The sequence below is a fragment of the Camelus bactrianus genome, chromosome 4 (genome assembly GCF_048773025.1).
Source record: "Camelus bactrianus isolate YW-2024 breed Bactrian camel chromosome 4, ASM4877302v1, whole genome shotgun sequence".
NCBI classification, from domain to species: Eukaryota; Metazoa; Chordata; class Mammalia; order Artiodactyla; family Camelidae; genus Camelus; species Camelus bactrianus.
Genome location: NC_133542.1, coordinates 18,858,845 through 18,873,849, shown reverse-complemented (window position 1 = coordinate 18,873,849; position 15,005 = coordinate 18,858,845). Strand labels below are relative to the sequence as shown.

Here is a 15,005-nt window from a genome sequence, read left to right as displayed (position 1 = left end):
TTTAAGGGTACTGTTCACATCCCAGTACTTTGACACTTTCCTTTTTGAGAGAGAAATTTCATAGTCATTAATAGAAGTATCACTTACTAAAATACCTAAAGTTAAGGAATTAACTATAGAACTGAAAGAGTTTTGTATCCTTTAAATATTATTGGGTAGGCAAGACACTAAAAACACACCTGGACCTACAAGTCTCCTGTTCTCTTTTCCTTATTTTGACACTTAGATGACTAGGAAATATGACTTTCCCTGCTTTGTTAACCCTCTAGGGCAGTATAGTTCTTAAGTTGCTCCATGGAACCTTGGTGTTTATTAAGTTGGGCTGAGATGTTTTATAGCTAAACTTCTATAATGCATGTCTTCTCTGAATTTCCAGGAAAAGTAAAAAAAGGTACCAGAATTCTCCCATCTCAAAGTTTTCCCTCCCCAGACTTGACTTAGAAGGTTAACATCTACTCCACCTTTTTCCCTTGAGACTGCTTACAAAACTTAGGAACAAGCAGTGATCAAATTGTAGTAGAAAATGGAAAAACTCACAAGGAGCCTGCTGTGTTTAATCCCATTAACTTTTTTTTTTAAATGGACATGACAGCTTATGGTAGATTATGTAGATAAATAGGTAGGTAGTAAATGTCTTCTGCTAGTAATCTTGTTTCTGCATTCTAGTTTATGTGAACAGAACTGAGTGTATCAACATATCCCTGGTGTTCTGCAAAGCGTATGGTGCCACCTAGGTGTTCTGCCCTTTAAACCTGTCTGAGGAATAACACTGTAGGTAGAACGGAAGCAGCCAGCTGTTAGTGGATTACAGCTATGCTAAAAATCATGACTTCTGCCAAAGTCCTTCTCCTGGAAGTCCTGCAACACTCAGATAAAATGCTCCAGCTCATGTTGAGTGTTCTGCATCAGCACATGCCTCCGACAGTTTTTCTCCACCCTAGGCTGTAACAATAGCACTTGCACTGACTGAGCACTTCTGCCAGCTACCTCACTTCTCACAACACCCCTGGGAGGGGTGGTGCTCCCATTCCCATTGTACCCATGGAAGTAAAGGGTTAGAGGGGAGGAAACTTGTCCATGGCTGCAAAGCTGTAAATGCCACTTCCTGCATTGTTTTCCTTTAGGGTTTTTCTCTGGCTGCTCTTAGCTCCTGTCTGAAGGTGGTAGTGAGAGGCATCTGGTATTGTGTTGTCAGAGTAGTGGAGGATTCTTGAGTATGGGATTTGGGAAATAATACCTGAAAGGGAAGATAAGAGGCTTTTGCTGACGGTTATGTATAAGCCTTGCCACTACACGGCAGGCATTTTGTGTCTTTATTTTGTGAAGAATTAATAGTCTTTTTAAGGGTGGGATTGAGGGGCAGGTACCTTCAAGGACAAGGTCATACAATGCTTCATACATTAGTGGTGGACTCCTTTGCTAGCACCTCTTTGCTCTGTGATCTTCGGTCAGTTGTATCTTCTTGCTGGTCCTGCGTGTTCTCATGCGCGCATTTAGGAGCTTGGGCTAAATGAGTGCCCATGCATGGCTCCCACAGGGCATGGTGGGATGTGTGATCCTGCTGTGTTTTTCATGAGTGTGTCCATGGGTTTACTATCTCAGTGAATCTATAGATCCAGTTCTGAGGCTTTGCTGCCATAGTGCTGTTCGTTCTTCTCACACTCAAGGTGAGAACTTAAAAAAATGGCTATTTTACTTGGGATGGGCCTCTGTCCTACAAAGCCTGCTCCCAAGGGTGCCCTCTCAATGCTCTGTTCAAAGCACTGCCCAGCACATATGTGGATCCCAGTGTGGCTTTTTGTAAAGCCAAACACTGTGGGGAAAAAAAATGGGAAAGCCTCTCTCATTTTTATTGTGTTCCTGGCTATTCCAAGAGTCATTTCCTTTCCTTTCAGGGAGATAAAGAGACATATATTATGTGGGCAGAAGATGCTGTGTTCTGGTCAATAACGCAGGCCACAGAGGTCAATGGCTTTAAGCCAAGCCTGGCTGAAAGCTGCCATAAATTTTCAAAGGTGGGGGAGGAAGATTTAGAGACTGATGTCCACTGGCTAAGAGGAGGAAAGACACTGGGCATAAATGGCCCTCTAAAAAAGAACAGAGTATCAGTCCCATAAAATCCTACAGCAGTCTATACAGGGTCCCTGGAATGGGGAGAATTTTGCCCACCCAAGTTTTACTATGCAGCAGAGACAAATAAAAAAAGAACTGAAAATAAATCTCTGAGGCCAACCTGTCCTGGGAGACTGAAACTTGAAGCTTTCTTGTCTGATTTTCTGATTCATCAGCATCTCTAGTGTTGGTGAGCTGACTCCAGCTTGATAGCACAGCCCCATAAAGCCTCCATTTTGTCTGCTCTTTACTTGTTTCACTGTCCGTCTCAAGGCCTGCTTTAGAAATTGCTTTAGTATAGAAACATCATACATACAAGCTATCCAGACCTCTCCCTCGCCCCTCGCCAAACCCCGCACAACCACACCTGCTTTAGAAGCCACCAGATTTATTTACCAGATTTTGTGGAGATTGGGAATGTGTGTCTGTGTGTGTACGTGAAAGAAAGTTGTGTTGTGGAAAGGAAGGGTGGGTGGCTTCACCTATTCTAAACACATCTGGGCTAAGATGCCCATCATACTGTATTTGTAATTCCACACTTAGTATAGGCACATGATAAATAATTTTGTTTTAGTAAGAGTTATAACAAAACAATTTTGATAATAACACTTGTGTATAACAAGATATTGGACGAATATACCTGCCGCAAAGGTCGGCCTCTGTTCCATAAAACACATGACAAACACAAGAAAGTACTAACAAGGAATAATAACTAGAAGTTTAATCCCCAGGGGTACTCTGTTCGAGGCTGTATGTATGTGTACTCATGCATATGCATATTTATGTGTACATTAAGAATTTCTCATGAAAGATAAAATATGAAAACATAGAGTTTTAAAACAAAGAGTAATTACTTTAGCTGCTTAAAATCTTACTTTGTTTTATTTACTACTATAATTCTTCACTTTGTTTGGCATTTTGCAAGCTCTCTCATAGCCCTGAATAGTTTATCAAGCCTTAATTAATACATTTTCTTAACTCTGTCAACCCTCTAAGAAACTAAACTTCACTAAGAGTAAATATCTTGTTTGATGATTTTCAGTAACAGAGCTAGGGGAAAAGTAATAGTAAACCTGAAATTGCCTTTATATGTGGCCACGTCCATGCTGGACACATGACAAATAATAACTCATGATCCTTCTAGCAAGTCTCAAAGGTACAAATATTATCATTGCCATTTTACAGATGAGCAAAGTGAGGTGCAGAGAGGCTACATAACTTGCTCAATGTCACATGGAGAGTTAGTGGCTGGTTCAGGATTTATAGCCGGGTGATTTCCAGGCCAGCAGGATGAATTTGAAAGGAAACTGCATCTTGAGTCACAATCCAGACTGTGGGCACATTTATATCACCTGCAAAAGCATATGGGAGTTTCTTAGGGGATAGAAAAGGACAGCTTAGCATGGTTAAACAGCATATTGCATTTTTAATTTAACCTAGCTAACACAATCACCTTGTCAGCTGAGTATTTGGAAGTAAGAAGATATTTATAACCAGATTGCCTAAAGTGCCCTAAGGTCAACATTTATGTCCATATGGCACTGTGCCCAGGAAGATGTCATCTGTGTCACAAAATCTCTACTTACTCTGGAGAAGAATTCAGACATAAGAGAAAGTGCAGTCGGTTGTGCTGCCGTAACTGGGGCAGCGATGTCCTGGATGTTGACAGTGTACCTCCAGGCACTGATGAGCCAGCAGAAATAGGAAGTTGGACATAAAATCCACTATCTTGTCCAAATCCAAAGAACCGTCCCAAATGAGTTTTCTAGAGAAATCTAGAAATTAATACCAGAGAGTGAATTAGAACTAGAAATAGGTCCTTCCAGAAAGAAGCTTAAGAATTATTGGGCATCTTCATGAAGGTCCTAGAGTATTAAAACAAAAAATTGCTTAAATGGGGTAGCAACAATTGTGGTGTATTTTCATTGATGACATTTACCTGATTAAAGCTTTTAACACATACCTCCAAGTACAATGCACTACAAATGTGCTCCTCACAAAATAATTACAGGACATATAAAAATATTAATTTTATAATATTCTATTGGGGGTATGCTCCATGAATGGGATACTCATTCAAAATTGTATGATGAATGCCTTCTTTCACTGTATTAATAAGAACAATTAAACCTGGGCTTTCATGTACTCACCCATAATTACATTCTACCTTGGAAGAATTTTATTCCACAGTTACTATTCCAGCAATCTTTCATAACCTGCTCCCCGGAGGGAAGTTGAAAGAGGAAGAACTATTTATTTACGTCTCTTACATCCCTTATGTCCCTTTTCATTAGGTCTCTTTTTCACTACAATTCAAGCTATTTCTTTGTTTTAGAGTATATACAGTGCTTTTGAGCCCTGCAACTGCTCAAAACACACTATTAGTTGCTAGCAGGAATCCTACAGAAAGAAACCTCGAGAGTGCTTTTGTACCTCTGCTCTGAAACTGTTAAGTAGAAGAACATTTTGCAGATAATTCTCTACTGAGATGTGTGTGTGTGTGTGTGTGTGTGTGTGTGTGTGTGTATACACTTTTTTCTTGGCTGACCCAAGATACAGAATGGTATTGGTTCCAGCAGTTTTTCCAGTTTCTCAAGAAAGATACTGCTTCCCTTCATTAAATTTTTTTTAAAAAAATTATTTAGGCTGTTTTATTCACAGATATTTGAAAGCTACAACTTAAACCTTCATTTATTCATCTAAAATATGTTGAGGTTCTAATCGGTATACACTGAGCTAGAAATTGGAATACAAAAATGATTTTTGAAAAAAATCCTTGCTTTCAGGGAGCTTAATTTTAACATCACATTTTCTTACGAATATAACATTAGACAATTTAAAGGAAGGGTGAAACAAGAAGGAATGAATTTCAACTATCAGAACAGGCACAACTTAAAAATAATGCTCAATACCTATCAGAAAGAATGTTTAGTCCATAGTAATGATCCTCTTTTCATTAACAGGAATGTATTTTAAGATAGAAATGCAATTTTCCTCCAGCGTTAGGCCTTTGCAGCATCCTGTATAGGACAGTACCTTTCTGAAGTGTCCCTTTGTTTCTAGTGGACCATGAGATATAATGTTCACTGCAGTATAATGTACTTGTAGGTGTCAAGCAGGGGAGGTGAGTTGGAAGCTAGAAACCTTTAAAAATTTACATTTGTCCTCATTAATCTGCTCATAGGTATGTATATGTGTGTGATATAATGGTATATTTGATCCATATGTGATTATATATATTTGATATATGCATGATATATATTATATATATACTTGATAGTTACAGGGGGAAAAGACCATTCTGAGTTGCTAGATTTAAAGAATCATTTAGTTAGATTTCCATTTGGAGAAAAAGGTTGTCCAACTTCTGTTTGATCCACTCCAGCATATCCACTCAGTAATCTGTCCATAGATGAACTGGTCTTTCTTCACACGTGTCCCTTCTATGCATGCAGAGGGTCCTGATCAGTCAAATCCTACACAACACATCTAATGCAGCTGCTTTTCTTTGAATTAAAGAATCAAGATGCCAAAATCAGAAGATAAGCATGTTCATCACAGCATTGAGTTGTCACAGAAAAGCATAAAGGCCATTAAATTGCAGACTTGGCTATGACAATTTTATTTACAGTTTCTCTGAATCAGGGACAAGATGCCTTTGCTTTCTAAGACAACGCCAGCAGGACCAGGCTCTTCTAGTGTAAACCAAAAAGATGGAGGGGTGTGTGAGGGGTGGGGAGAGGGAGAGAACAGCAAGTCTGTGGAAATGGACTCCCTTCGTGTAAGAACAATTACTCAGTCTCTGCAGCTGTTCACCAGACTAAACTTCCCAAAGCATTTTACATCTATGTTTCCTTTTTTCTTTTCCGTGTTCATTCCATGTTCATTTTCCATCATTCATTCACACAGCTGAAACGGAGTGAAAAGGAGCAATTTTTGCCTTGTTGTAGAGGGTGGACCATAGCAGTCACCGCGGTTTATAGAATGCTTTGTAAATGCCAGACACTAACTAAGCGAGTTACATAGATTATTGTAAGGAATCCCCACAAGACCCCTTTGAGTTAGGTGTTATTATTACCCTTACTTTGGGGATGAAGAAATGGAAGCTCAAAGATTTCACCGAAAGAGGCAGAGCCAATATTTCTCCAAAGCCTTCACCCTGAGTTCCCAGTGCTCAACTAACTGCTGCTCATTGAAGTGGAGGTTTCTTCCCATTACTGTGTGAACAGACTGGTTTTGTCCACATGTCTCTCAAGGACATGGACACTAAAAGTCCATCTTTTGGAAAGGAGATTGCTGAGTTCCCATTTCACACTGGCTTTAGCTTTGGAAGTAGCCTGGGATTGTCTGTGATCTGGGAACCCTTTGCTCCCTCCACATAGAGTGGAGGAAATTGTTACTCTGAGGTCTTAATCAGTTTCAAAAGTAAATCTGCAAGCAGTTTGGCTTTTCAAGCTTATAGTGGTCAGTGGCAAAAATTGGTTAAAATGGCCTGCCCTATACCCCCCGTCCCCTCTTTACCCTCATTCAGTGGTTCACAATTGGCCAGGAGCAAAGGTGGCCATCCCCATCTCCAAGTCTCTCCTGCTTCCCCCTTCTTGAGTACTGCTGGTAAGAAAAACTACTTAATAGTGTAAGTGGAGTCCTAATTAATGAGTCTGATTCCTGCTTGACACAGGCTCATTTTTAACCTGGTAAACTCATTAAACCCCTGCTCTTCATTTAGCCACGGATGACCAGAGTATCATAATTTCAACTAAGTGCGCTCAGGGATTTAATGGGCCTCGAATTTCCCGCATTCCCATAGTGTCCCATCCGAGGAGCTCAATCTGTATCGTTAGAAGTTTATTTAGTGCAATGAGAGATCTCTCTGATCTATCCTGAATTCAACTGAAGCCTTTAAAGATGAATGAAAGCAAACCGCTGGCTCCACAATTTCAAACAACCCATTTTGCTTTTAACCGTAAATCAGCCAAGGGGTCTGAAATGCAGACAGTTTCCAGACAGACCAGGTCATCTCCTGAGTTAATGAGACAACTCCTGCTAAGGAACAGTCCCCACCTCTACCAGCAGATGCCAGCACCTCCTCTTCTTGGATAAGAAAGGGCCCAGGGGTTTGGTCTCCACTCTGCACATTCTGAAATTTTTAAAATAAAGGCAGATTAAAAGCAACAAAAACAACACACACGCATCCACCCAGAGGGTTCTGTATCTGCTTTCATTCTCAGTTACTGCCCAGTTAGTCACTTCAAAGGGAATTCTCAGAAAGAGCTATCTGTTTTGTCACTGTTGTTATGCTACATTTGTGTGTACGCGTAAGATATGTAATAAACCACTTCCCTCCTCCTATATAGAAGAATTTTCAAAGCTCAAACAGGCCAGGGTGGATTGGATTCTAATTTTAATAGGTTCTTATAAAGCCCCTGTCCATTGCAAGTACTCAGTAAGTGTTTTATAACAGTGACAGCTTTGCAAATACCGTAACATATGTAACTGGGACTGGCTCAATACATGGCGGGGAGATCAGATTGTGAGATGGTCGAGCTGTTCATTTTGGCTGTCTTTACAATCAATCAGCCAGACCAACTGAGCCTGCAGTGATACTCGTTGATTATTGAGAAAGCTAAAACAAATGGATTGGCCATGCTGTCTGCCAAAGCCCACTGGACAGCGAAAACCTCTGTCAATATACAGACAGGTGCCATCGTTTGAAAATCAGTTATTAGTAGTAACTCTCAGGTCCAACTAAAAGTGAGGCTACATTTTGCTTGCCAAGAAAAGGATTCGTTCAATTTATTTCAGTATGCTTTGGTAGATTTTGCAGAATGACTTGTTTCAGAAACCCAAAATTTATAGACTGTGGTGCCAGGCCACAACAAGAATGATGTCTGCCTCACCCCAGCTCACTTCTCTTTTTCTTTTTGGGGTATATTTAGTTTTTGTGCTTAATTCAAAAGCTTGCAAAAAAAAGCAAGAGTCTCATATTTCCCAACTGTGAAGATAAAATTCTTTAAGAAAGATCCAGGTTCCAGAGTGATCTGCAGGACTTCTAAGCCCTTTCTTACAACCTGCACAAGTGACTGGATGTATTAAGCTACCACAGATCCTCACTGCATTCCTCACTTCCAGCCAACTCATCCGTGACTGCTGGCAGGATAAGTGCATTGTGTGAGTTGCCTAATCCAAATGTCTCTGAGTTGCTAGGTTTAGGCTAAGACGTTCCAATAAAAATGAAGGCAGCCTCCCAGTCATTGCCTAAACTTGATTTAAATCACATCTACTTAGAATGAATTACTTTCACAGTATTTTCTTTAGGGACTTCTCCGGTTATAATAGAGATAAAAACCGAAAAACTCCTTATCAACATCTCCAGTTGGAAAAAGAGAAGAAAAATTAATCAAAATAAATCAATTCAAGGACAGTATTTCCAGCTTCATTGAGTTTCCTCAAGGATCAGGTAGCGATTGAGAGGAGATGGGCCACTCATGAAATATGGCTAAAGAGCTCAGATGTTTAAAATATTTATTCATCCTAAGCTACTGGCCATCTTTAGGGTATATAAGAATGGGCTCTACCTTTCTATTTAATCAGAGCTTTGGAGGAATCATATTAAGGGAGGTGACTTAGTGGTAAAATGGGTTTTTCTAGACACAAAGGAACTCCTGTGCAGGTCAACAGAAGATGGAGGGGAAATGAGAGATACTGTATTGGCTCACACTAAGAGGAAAGAGATAAGATGTGATGAAAATCAAAGGCTTCTAAATCTCCTGTGGCAGAGACTGTAAGTTGTCTTGCCAATCTACTTTAATCCACGAAAAATGTTTATTTTAGTAAAAGAACATCCTGAGTTTTGGCTGAGTGTCGGTCCAGTTAGAGACTACATCTCCCAACCTTCCTTGCCGCTTAGGTGTGACCTCGTGACCAAGTCTGGCTAATGAACAGTGTGCAGAAGTGATGTAACTTCTGTTTATTCCCTTAAAAGGAAGCTGCTTGCTTTCCACTTTCTTTTTCCCTCTTCCCAGACTGGAATGGTGGTGGTGGTGGTGGTTCATTTTTGGCCATGTAGATGAGGGAAATCCCTAGTGGATGGTGAACAGAGAAAAAGGTACCTGCATCCTTAGACCACCTTGTGGAGTGAAACCACCCTACACCTCTAGACTGTCCACTAGCTTGGATGCTTACGAGAGAGGTGGTTCAGTGTAGTGCTTTGCTAATCAAAGTGTGGTCCTCAAATCATCATCAGCACCTAGGAGTTTATTAGAAATGCAGAATCTCAGGTTCCACTTCAGGCCTACTGAATTATAATCACATTAAAAAAAAAAACCTCCCAGCAATTTGTAGACACATTAAAAGTTGAGAAGAGTAGGTATAGTGGTTAAAAGCATAGATTCTGGAGCTAGATCCTGAGTTTAAATCTGAAACCGCGACTCAATTAGCTGTGTCACTTTGGGCAAATTACTAAAACTCTGTGACTCAATTTTCTCCTCTGTAAATTGAGGATATGAATACCTCCCTCATAAGGTTATTGTAAGGATTATATCTGTTACTATATGCAAATAGGTTGGTATAAGGTTATATAAAGACTTGCTATTATTATTATCACAAAAAGTTAGCTTCTATCTTGTTTAAGCCATTTGGTCTCTGATAAAGATGGCAAACCAACATCTTAAATTAATCTACTGTTAAAATAATGGATCTGTGTGAAGATTTGGAGAAGGGGGAGAAATTGTGTCAGTTCTTAGAACAATTATGTCTCAGCTCTTTTGGGATGATCTTAAAATTTATTTACATTCAACAATTTTTTTAAAGCATCTCCTATATGTTGGGCATTTTTCTAGATGCTGGGCATGCTTCAGTGAAGAAAGCTGACAAAAATTCCACCTTCATGAAGAGTGTATTTTAGTGGTGGAGATGGGAGTGGCATGGAGTTGGGAATTACCTATCAAGTTTGGGTCTCAACAGGTTGTGGTCCCAGTTGTGTTTCCTGATTACTAGTTTGGAAAATTTAAACACCATAAAAAGAGAAAGTGAAAAATACTGAAACCTCCTGGGGCCTGTGAATTTGTGGTTATTACAATATCTGTCTAGGGCTAGTAAGGGTTTTGCATGGTGGAGAGACTTTGTGACCACAGGACATCTATATTCCAAAGCAAAGTCAAAAGACTCTCCTAAGTGTGGAGCTGGGGTGGTGGGTCTCCAGTCGGGTTTCCTCACTAGGCTCCCCCATTGCTGAAGAGCAGTCAAAGCTCCCTGCCCCCCCCCCCAGCAGTGAGGCATTTGATGAGTATTACCAGGAAGTACTACTTCCTAATGGAGAGGCTTGACCCATATGGGAACTCAGTCATATAACTTTTGGGGAAGTGTCTAAATCTTCCACTCAGTTCTTTAGAATTGTGTTGTTTTTCTTAAGTTGTCAGTGTTCTTTATATATTCTGTTTTGTTTTTTTTTTTCACATTTGTGACTTACCTTTTCATTTTCTTGATGGTGTCTTTTGATGGGGAAATATTTTTGAATTTTACCAAGTCCAATTTACCATTTTTTTTCTTATGGTTTGGGGTTTTGTGTGTGTGTGTCTCCTAAGAAATCTTTGCTTAATCCGATGTCATAAAGATTTTTTCCCCTAACTTTGTCTCTAGAATGTTTATAGTTAGGTCTATGACACAGTTTGAGTTCATTTTTGTGTAATATGTGAGGTAAAGGTCAAGTTTCATTTTTTTTCTAACACAGATATTCAGTGCCCAGCACAATTTGTAAATACTATTCTTTTTCATTGAATTGCATTGACTTGTTGGTCAACAATCAGCTGACCATAATTGATGTGTTTATTTCTGCATTATTGATTTATATTTATTCTTACACCAATATCACAGTATTTTGTAGCTTTATGAAAAATCTGGAAATTAGGTTGTTTATATCATCCGACCTTGTTCTTTTACACAACTGTCTTGGCTATTCAAAGTCTTTTTTCATTTGATAAAAAATTGAGTAACATTGGGAAAACAAGCTTAAATATGGGCTGTCCCAGACAAACTTGCATGTATGTTCCTTTAGGAAGGATTGGAAATCATCGATTTTGCAACTTCAGCAGGACTGTGCGTGCATTAGCCAATAAAACCATACTTTATGTACCAGATTTTCTCACTCTCTCTTATGAACTTTCTAGAATCCCCACATAAGTCTGTTTCTGGTTCTAAGAATATTGAAATGTTTCCCTGGACTTTCCCAACCCCTTCTCTGGAGGAAGCAATGCAACTGGGTCTTATTTTGTACATAATGTCCATCTCTGGGAATCCTCATTCAGTAAGGAAACCTACTTCCTTCTGTGAGATGCAGGGCTGTTGCCTCGTTGTCAGAGTTCTCTTCTTTAGCCCATATCAGTAAGAAGCAAAATCTGGAACTAGTAATACACAACAATCCTATAAGTTAACTATTAAACTTTATGCATTAGCAAACTGAAGTGTAAGTAACTTACACAAAATCATGCACCTGGATGGTAATTCCATGGGTGGTCCCCCTGGACTGAAGGCTCCAGAAGGACAAGTACTGTACCTCTTTCCTCCCTGTACTATCCCTAGATGTGCGAAACAGTGCCCAGCACTCAGTAGGTACTCAGTACATCTTTGTTGAATGAATGAATGTTTTTATGTGGGCTGTTAATTCAGAGATTAAAAGAGAAGTCTCCTGTCCGAGCAAATTATTTCGTTTCTCTGCATTTTCAATTATCCCTTTTCACCAATTCCAAGACACATGTAGCTCCACATTTTGTTTTTTGAAATCAGGATATGTCCCATGATTAATGATATATCATAGTTTAATTTACTTCATTGTTTTCTGTGGAGTGGTATATAAAATAATGGTGTGTCTATTATTAATAGTTAATAGTTAATGGTATCTTAGGTTTCAAAATAAAGTTATCCATCTGTAATATGAAGATGATAATATTCATGTTGGAGTGATGTGAATTTTCAGCAATAAATTTTGTTAGTTTGTAGGAAATGTGGTAGAGTGAATAAAAAGCTGGAATATGAGCAGAAAGTCTCAGATTCTCTCTCTCTTTTTTTATTATCAGAACAAGTAAGAGATACAAGCATAACAGAATACACAAATTAATTTTTCCAGTAATTTTAGACTTCAGGGTCTCTCTTTGAAAAGGTCAGTTGCTTATGTAGATAAGATGCTATCCAACAAACTATAGGCATTTAGGACAATGAGTCTTAACAATGACACAGTGAGACAGCGAGAAGAAGTAAAAAGTAGTTTTCCTATTTCCTTTCCTTAGTAAGGTATATATGTGTATAAAGGTATGAGACTCATTTGAGGGAAAAATGCCTTCATATAGAAAAGTCTTAATTTCTTCCACTCTCCAGAAAAAAGGGTGTCAACCCCCAGGTTGAACAAGGAAACCAAACTAGGGTGACACTAATTTCACATGAACCTCAAGACTATAATCTGACTGCAGTTACCATCTTCTTTAAAAAAAAGTTGAGCATCCTTTTATCTATACCAAATCAGTACACTGAATTTTCTCCCTTACAAAACTTTTAACCAAATTAGAATTAAATTAATCTTACTTTAAAGTGCAGGAAAGGATACGTAAGACTAGTGTTTACTCTGTGTATCACATAAAAGCATCTCTCTAACAGTACTGGCCCAAGAGGTACTACAGTAAGACTGGCTGCAGGAAAAGTGATCCATTAGGTCCTAAAAGGGCAGCAAAGATCCAGTTTCAGCAAAGAAATCCCTGTCAAGGCTGATTTTTGATTATACCCAGATCTCAATCAGATCTTAGGTGCCCCTGACAAGACCAGAGCACACAGTACCAGCACAAGGTCAAGAGGGCTGAAGTTCTCCAAACTAGTTAGTGAACATCTCTACTCCATGATTTGCCCATGCTTTTTAGGCACATTGACGGTGGTAAAAGAATCAAAGAGCTTGGGTTTTGGAACAACATAAACATTACTTACCTAATAAGCAATAGTCAAAGTACTTTTTAGGGTGAATGATATAAAAATAGGTAATGAGGTCCCTCAGACATCACTGCTAATATGATTTAGTCTGACTGTAAATTTAAAGCAGTACAAAATGGCTTCTTCTATACAATAAGGACAAGTTTTGCACTAGTGTTTCTCAAAAGCCAATTATGTTTCCAGCTCTAGCTTCAGTTTAACAATTTAAAAAACCAAATAACCTATGTTAGAACAAAGGTATAAGGGAAAAAGACACCCTCTACATAGAGTCCCTGGCATAGAAAGTGCTCTAGAACCCAGTAGGCATGAGTACATTCAAGTTTGAGATTGTGGGTCTGCAGTGATTGGTTCTTCCCTTTGATCCACTGGGATGTACATCTTGGGTGTCTTGAGTGTTGCTGAATCTCAGCCATTCAGGTGGCCTAGATCTGGATCAGCTCCACTGCAGAGGGCTTCTGGGCTTCTTTATAGGCCTGAGTGGTAAAACTTGAATCAGACTTCTGGAGTGGTCTTGGCTCCGAGAAGCTCCATTTATCTGATGAGTCTCTGTCCTTATCCCCACTTTTAGAATCCGTGGTGCTGGGATTGGGTCAGGTAAGGCTGTGGAAGAGTCAGAAGTGTACTAGCCTCTGGGTTTCTGCTTAGGGGGAGAGTGCAAGGTACTGTTTGGGGTGGATGGGCTGATGCAGGCTGCTTCTCTTTTTTTGTTGCCTCTCCACTGTGTAGCTTTAGTGTGTGACATGCTTCTGCCACTCGAAGGAACTTGATCTCCCTCAGAGGGAAGGCCCTTGTAGGGTGTGCAGCCAGCACCGCTCAGCACTGACTGTTGCTCAGATCACTGAAAGCTCTCCTGGCTCAGCTTTGTGATCAGGGAAGTCATGATGACATGGGTAGCTCTACCCTTTACCATTTGTCCACACAGTTAATTCCATAGGATCATGGCTGGGGAGGGCATACTGGCCTCTCCTTAGTCCACTTTAGCAAGGTCCTGATACTTGGGACCACGGGCTTCTAGAGGATGCTGCCCATGACCAAAGGAAGAGGAGACATGGTGTAGGGTCTCTGAGGGCATCATCATGGCTGAATGTCTGGCGGTACATCCTGATGGGGAGGGACATCTTGCCTAGAGGCCCACTAGGGTCAAGAGCAGTCCCTTAGGGTTCTCTCAAAGCCATGGAAAGACTGGGATCCAGGTGCTTTAATTGTATAGAATTCTGGAGCTGAGTACCTACAACCAGTGAAATGATATGGTGGTCATGCAGACAAATATTCGAGGGACATTGTCCAGCTGCCCAAATTACCAGGTTTCCCCAGAAGAGTCTCTCCAGAGGTTCTGTTTTTCTGCCACTATGGGGCTGCCTCTGGCCTGAGCTCCAGCACTAGAAGGCTCTGAAGACCCATGCCTGGACATGGTGTAGTTGGACCCAAGCCATGGTGTGCTGGCCACCAAACATGTTTGGGCCTTTGGCATTGATGGACAAGTGCTGGCTGCCACAAGGCTCAGACTCTGACATTAACTTTCCTCTTGAAGAGCTAAGTAACATTGGGCAAGATACAATCTGAGCCCCAATTTCCTTGTTTTAGAAAACGAAGGTAAAACATCTGTTCTATTTCACGGTTTCCTGTAACATCAAACAATCCTTGTTCTCATTGGTTTTATGAGGCAATAGAGGCACAAGTGTGTGAAATAAAAGAAAATGCATGTGAAAATATGTTTTAACTTTTTAAGGGGCACACAAATGTAAAAATAATTGTGACTTTTTAATAGTAAATCCAGGCTAAAATGTTATTCTTTTTATGTTCAATTAAAGTCAACCAACATTTTTGAGACCCTGCTTTTGTACATGACCCTTTGAGAAGAAGTGTTACGTTATATGCACGCATCTTAAGTATGGAAAGGCAATTTTTGTTTGGCAAGCTCCCTG

General features: G+C 39.9%; 1 pseudogene; it reads right to left on the bottom strand.

Annotated features, from left to right (window-relative positions):
* Positions 1 to 13,369: 13,369 nt before the first annotated feature.
* LOC105061917 (putative monooxygenase p33MONOX pseudogene) lies at positions 13,370 to 14,255 on the bottom strand (annotated as a pseudogene).
* Positions 14,256 to 15,005: the final 750 nt, after the last annotated feature.